Here is a 7,187-nt window from a genome sequence, read left to right as displayed (position 1 = left end):
GCATGATACCCCCAGCTTTGTTCTTTTTGCTTAGGCTTCCCGTGGCTATTCAGATTCTTTTTTGGTTTCATATGAATTTTTAAATAGTTTTTTTTTAGTTCCATGAAGAACATCATTTGTAGTTTAATAAGAATATCATTGAATCTATAAATTTCTTTGAGCAGTATGTTCATTTTAACTATATTGATTCTTCCTATGCATGAGTATGGAATATTTTTCCATTTGTTTGTGTTGGCTCTGATTTCTTTGAGTACTGTTTTGTAGTTCTCCTTGTAGAGATATTTCACCTCTCTGGTTAGCTGTATTCTGATACTTTTGTAAATGGGATTGCATTCCTAATTTGGCTCTCCGCATCACTGTTGTTGGTGTATAGAAATCCTAATGATTTCTGTACATTAATTTTGTATCCTGAGACTTTGCTGAAGTTGTTTATCAGCTGAAGGAGCTTTCAGGCTGAGGCTTTTCTAAATATGGCATCATGCCATCCGCTGACAGGGATAGTTTAACTTCTTCTCTTTCTATTTGTATGTCCTTTATTTATTTCTCTTGCATGATTGCACTGGACAAGACTTCCAATACTATGTTAAGTAGGAGTGGTGAGAGAGAGTATTCTTGTTTTGTGCTGGTTTCCATAGGGAATGCGTCCAGCTTTTGCCCAAATAGTGATGTTGACTGTGGGTTTGTCATATAGAGCTCTTATTATTTTGAGGTATGTTCCTTTAATACCTCGTTTGTTGAGGGTTTTTAACATGAAGGGTATTGAATTTTATTGAAAATCTTTTCTGTATCTATTGAGACAATCACGTTTTTGTCTTTAGTTGCGTTTATGTGATTAATCACATATATTGATTTGCATATGTTGAACCAACCTTGCATCCCAGGAATAAAGCCTACTTGATCATGGTGGATAGGCTTTTTAATGTGCTGCTGGTTTTGATTTGCCAGTATTTTTTTGAGAATTTTTGCACTGATGTTCATCAAGGATATTGGCCTGAAGTATTTTTGTTGTGTCCTTGCCACAAGAGAAAGGCTGGAAAAAAAAACACACACACACACACACGTTCATTTATTTTTGCATGACTCATGATTTTATCTTTCTTTCAATTGTCCCTTATGATCTTAAAATTTCATTGTATTCTTGCATCAAGTTGATTTTTTAAAATGCTTGCTCTTTGTGGCAGGCCAAGTTTAAGACAGTTCCTGATTATTCCCACCTCCTGGTATTCAAACTCTTATGTAATCATTACCTTTTAAGTGTAGGCTGGCCTAGACTTTCTTGTAACCAGTAGAATACATCAAAGGTGATAGGATGCCATTTCTGTACTTAAGCTACATTAAGATTATGACCTTCATTTTACTATTAGACTTTCTTCTTTGTGAGCTTTGATAAAGAAAGCTGCCAAATTGGGGAGGATATGGGCACTACAGCACTCTTAGCTATAACAAGTCTGTCCAAACCTCTGCCCTAAAAGACATCCAAACTCTAGCATTGCTTTTAAGAGATAAGGCCAAGTCCTTAAGTTGACTTCAGCGTCCCATTAAAATGCCTGCCTGAGAAAGCTCAATGCCGCTACAAGAATTTACTGTTTGCTCTAGCCAACACCTGATGATAAGTCCTTTCTTAGATCATTTACTAAAAAGGGCTTATAATTAAGAACTCTTTTCATTTCCCTTTGAAATGTAGGTGTATCTCTTACAACTTGGAAGTGTCTTTCTCAAGAAACTGAAGGACATTCCTTTGAAATGCAGTCATCAGGAAGGATAAGTCTTTTCTTTCAGCCTCTGTAAGAAAATAGTCTAACTTCAATAACTGCCAGATAGCAGACACAGCTGGCCTAGATGCATTTGTGCTGACCAATCTTTTGTAATTTTTTACTTCTCTGACTTTTCTTGAGCCTCTGATCATGGGTCCCCCATTTTCTCTTTAAATCACCTCTGCGCAAATAAAGGTGGAACTCAGCCGTTTCTCTTACTGTCAATAGTTATTGAATAAAATCTGTTTTGAATGTTTTAACTAGTGACCAGTTGGGTTTACGTTTGGCAGCCCATGTGACAAGGAACTAAGGATAGCAGCCTTTGGCCAACAACCAGCAAGAAACACAGGCCCTCAGTCCAACTGCTGCAAGAACTGAATCCCTCCAACAACAAAAGAGCCTGGAATTGGCTCCTTCCCTAGTTAAGCCTTCAGAAGGGACAGTAGCCCTGACCAACACCTTAATTGCAGCCTTGAAAATGACCCCATAGCAGGGGATCTGACTAAGCTGTGTGTAGAATCCTAACTGACATTTGTTATTTTTAGCTGCTAAATGTATGGTTATTTGTTATGCAGAAATATATGGTTATCTGTTATGCAGAAAATAATAACATTTTTCCTCTCTGAGGGCTTTAATTTTTTTTCTCTTTTTGATATTCAAGTTTCAATTTTTTAAGGCATGGTGTTTTTTTTTTTTTTTTTTTTTTTTTTTTTTTTTTTTTTTTTTTTTTTTTTTTTTTTTTTTTATTTCTCTTTCTTGGTACCTCAGGACACGTTTCAACTGACATCTTTCTATTTTCTTTAAGTCTGGAAAAATGGTTTTTAGGTTTAAAAAGTATTTGTTTTTATTTCTGTCTTTCTGCAACCCTATTTTCCATATATTGAAACTTACACTTCTATATTACACAAATCTTAACTTTTATTTTGACATTTGCTCTCTTTTTATCCTTTCCAACTTTTCTTTACCCTCTTCTGTTTCCTAATTCTTTATTCAGCTGCATGCATTCAACTATTTATCTCATCTAATGTGTTTATTTTTGTTCATATTTGGTTGCACTCTCATTACCAAATATGTTCTTTTTTCTGATTTTCACTGATATACAGTAGTGTATCTGTGGAGGATATGTTTCAAGACTCCCAGTGAATGCCTGAAACCATGAATAGTACCAGACTGGATACATGCTATGTTTTTTTTTTTCTTATACATACATACCTATAATAAAGTTTAATTTATAAGTTAGGCATAGTAGGGATTAATAACAACAACTAATAATACAAATAGAACAGTATGCCAGCATCACTACTCCTGTACTTTGGGCCATTTTTTTTTTTTTTTTTTTTTGAGACGGAGTTTCGCTCGTTACCCAGGCTGGAGTGCAATGGTGTGATCTCGGCTCACCGCAACCTCCGCCTCCCGGGTTCAGGCAATTCTCCTGCCTCAGCCTCCTCAGTAGCTGGGATTACAGGCATGCGCCACCATACCCAGCTAATTTTTTGTATTTTTAGTAGAGACGGGGTTTCACCATGTTGACCAGGATGGTCTCGATCTCTTGACCTCGTGATCCACCCGCCTCAGCCTCCCAAAGTGCTGGGATTACAGGCGTGAGCCACCGCGCCCGGCACTTTGGGCCATTTTTAAGTAAAATAAGAGTTACTTGATCATAAACATTGTGATACCATGACAGTGGATCTGATAACCAAGATGTCACCTAAGTGGCTAACAAGCAGGGATATACTAGAGAAAGGGATCATTCACACCCTGGGTGGGGCAGAGAAGGACAGCTGAAGATTTCATCATGCTACCCAGAATGGCACAATTTAAAACTTGTGAATTTTTAATTTCTGGAATTTTTCACTTAATATTTTTGAACCATGGTTGACTATGGGTAACTGAAAGCACAAAAGGCAAAACTGATAAGCAGGGTCTACTGTAGCTTTCTATTACATTAATTTTCCATGTAACTTGAGTGTAATTAACATTTTTTATCTGTTTTTGTAACACTAATTTAGTAATGGTCATTTCATTTCTAGGTATGTGTTAAAACTAGTCTTTATGAACTGAATTGCCAGTTTAATTGATTTATGGTTGGAAAACATAGCCTATATAATATTGATCCTTTGAAATTCATTGGGGCTTCATTTTTATACACATTTTATGTGCGCTCAAAAATAATATGAAGAACCAGTCATGGTGGCTCATGCCTGTAATCTCAGCACTCTGGGAGGCTGCGGCAGGTGGATCACTTGACGTCAGCAGTTTGAGACCAGCCTGGCCAACATGGTGAAACCCCATCTCCACTAAAAATACAAAAATTAGCCAGGAGTGGTGGTGCATGCCTTTTTCCAGGTGGTGCATTCATTTTTCCAGGTAACATTTTCTATTCTCTTATCATAGACATTGCTTTATTAATAATGGTTTCTCTCATATTATTTTATGTTTTTCCTATAACATAATCCCAGCTATTCAGGAAGCTTAGGAATCACTTGAACCCCGGAGGCAGAGGCTGCAGTGAGCCAAGATTATGCCACCACACTCCAGCCTGGGTGATAGAGTGAGACTTGTCTTCCCCACCCATCCCCCAAAATAGTAATAATAATATGAAGGCTGGGCATAGTAGCTCACATCTGTAATTAGCACTTCAAGATGCCAAGACAGTAAGATCACTTGAAGCCAGGAATTCAAGACCCCATCTCTACCAAAAAAAAAAAAAAAAAAGAAAAAGAAAAAATGTGAATTTTCTGATGAATAAAGAGTTATTGAGTTATTTACATATTCAATAGCTTGTTCTGGTTTATTGTATTGTTTAGAAATTTTATATCTATGCCTATTTTTTCATCTGCTTCAACTATTAATTTCTCAGTAATCAGTGTGTAGAATCATCCTTTACATTTGTAGACATATTAATCTACTCATTTCTGTCAGCTGTTGCTTAATAGGGTATGAGGCTAACTGTAAAATAATAACGTTTTGTATTCTTCTTTGTTCTTTTACCAGCTCATGTTTGTCCCTCAATTTTTTGCTTTAAAATCAGTTTTTCTTATGTTAGTAATTCTATTACAGCCTGTTTTGTTATTTTTTTAAGTTCTGGGATACATGTGGAGGATGTGCAAGTTTGTTACATAGGTGAACATGTGTCATAGTGGTTTGCTGCACCTATCAACCCATCACCTAGGTATTAAGGCACTTATGCATTAGCTATTTATCCTGATGCTCGCCCTCCCCCCATGCCCCTGGTAGGCCCCCAAGTGAGAACATGCAGTGTTTGGTTTTCTGTTCCTGTGTTAGTTTTCTGAGGATAATGGCTTCCAGCTCCATCAATATTCCTGCAAATGACTTGATCTTGTTCCTTTTTATGGCTGCATAGTATTTCATGGACTATATGTACCACATTTTCTTTATCTAGTCTACCATTGATGGGCATTTGGGTTGCCCAAATGTCTTTGCTATCGTGAATAGTTCCAGTCTGTTTTTTAAGTTCATTTTTCCAGGTATAACATTTTTCTATCCTCTTGTTTTAGATACTGCTTTATTAATAACTGTTTCTCCCATCCTATTGTATGTTTTTCCTATAATATAGGCCTTTGCCTTTTCTTTCTCCTTTTACTTTCTTATATTGGATAGATACGTTTTTTCCACAACTCAAAAAGTTTTACATTCTATTTTTGTTTTTATGATAAGACCCATATTCATATTTTTAAAAATTATCAGTGTATCTTTTACCTGAGAAGATCTATGTTTTAATAGGTTCTAATTTCCTTTTGGTTTCACTCTTATCCCCTAATTCATGCTGTTATGGTCTAGAAATTTAAATGTAAATAGCTAAATGTGGTTAGTAGCTACAGTATTGGACAGCCCAGATCTATAATCTCAGCAATGCATTATTATGGAAATACTTTGCTTTTTTATTTCTTGACTATCACCCACGCCTAACTTTAGGCAACAAAAAACTTTATCAAGGTTTTGATCACCTACTTTCTATATCACTTGGACCATTTCCTGAATTTTTGTCTCATAATTAACTGCTTCCTTCAAGAGTGCTTTCAAAGAGTCTTTGTATTGCAACTATTGTGAAACTTTATACACCTGAGAGAATTTTAATATATCCTCACATTTGAATGACAATTGGTTGGAACAAACCAACTGGCTGATTTTTATAACTGAAAGTATTTTGCTCTAAAACATAAAAAACTTTATTCCATTGTCTTCAGCATTGCCGTTGAAAAATGCGGTTATTAGTTGGATTATTGTTTCTTTATAGGTGATCTGCTTCCTCTCTGTAAGCTTTTAAATTTTTATTTTTGCTTTTGATACTGTTAAATGCAAGTATAATTAGTCTGAGCATTGAGTTTTCTTTACCTCTCCTGTTTGACACTATAAGAGCCCCTTCAAACTAAGATCACTTTATTTTTCTTTACCTCTGAGATTTTTTTTGCGCGCGCGCGTGTGTGTGTGTGTGTGTGTGTGTGTGTGTGTGTGTGTTTTCTCCATAGTTTTTCTGGGATTTCCGTTATCCAGTTTTTATTTCATTCTCTATGTGTTTTTTTTTTTTCTGTCTTACTTTTTATATTTTCTATTTTCTTTTCCATTGCCTTTGATAATATTTATTCAAGATGATCATCCAATGACTAATTCATTCTTTGCCTTTATTTATACTATGCTTGCCTTATATTTTGTTTTAATTTCAATTATGCTTTTCATAATTTTGTGATTGTTTCTGCTTCATATATTTAATACTATCCTTTGTCTCCTTAAAAATAATTTTAATACTTATTTTTTTATTTCATCTAACCCAATTATTCTGTTTCACATAATATATAATATTCAGCTTTTTTCTTTTAACAGTAATTGTACTTGATGTTTCTACCTATTCAGTCCTGTCAGCTTATGGTTTCCCTTGGATATGCCCTGCCCTGCCTTAATATGTATTAGAAAAGAAAGATGGCCAGGCATGGTGGCTCATGCCTGTAACCCCAGCACTTTGGGAGGCTGAGGCAGGCAGATCACTTGAGGTCAGGAGTTCAAGATCAGCCTCGCCAACATGGTGAAACCTCATATCTACTAAAAATACAAGAACTTAGCCAAGCATGGCATGTGCCTGTAATCCCAGCTACTCAGGAGGCTGAGGCAGGAGAGTCACTTGAAACTAGGAGGTGGAGGTTGCAGTAAGCCAAGACTGTGCCACTGCATTCCTGCCTGGGCCACAGAGCGAGACTGTCTGAAAAAAAAAAAAAATTGTAGGCCGGGTGCAGTGGCTCATACTTGTAATCCCAGCCCTTTGGGAGGCTGAGGTGGGTGGATCATGAGGTCAGGAGTTTGAGACTAGCCTGGCCAGCATGGTGAAACCCCGTCTCTACTAAAAATACAAAAATTAGCTGGGGGTGGTGGCAGGCACCTGTAATCCCAGCTACTCTGGAGGTTGAGGCAGGAGAATCA

The sequence above is a fragment of the Cebus imitator genome, unplaced genomic scaffold (assembly GCF_001604975.1).
Source record: "Cebus imitator isolate Cc_AM_T3 unplaced genomic scaffold, Cebus_imitator-1.0 Scaffold256, whole genome shotgun sequence".
NCBI lineage: Eukaryota > Metazoa > Chordata > Mammalia > Primates > Cebidae > Cebus > Cebus imitator.
Note: the sequence above shows the minus strand (reverse complement) of the source record.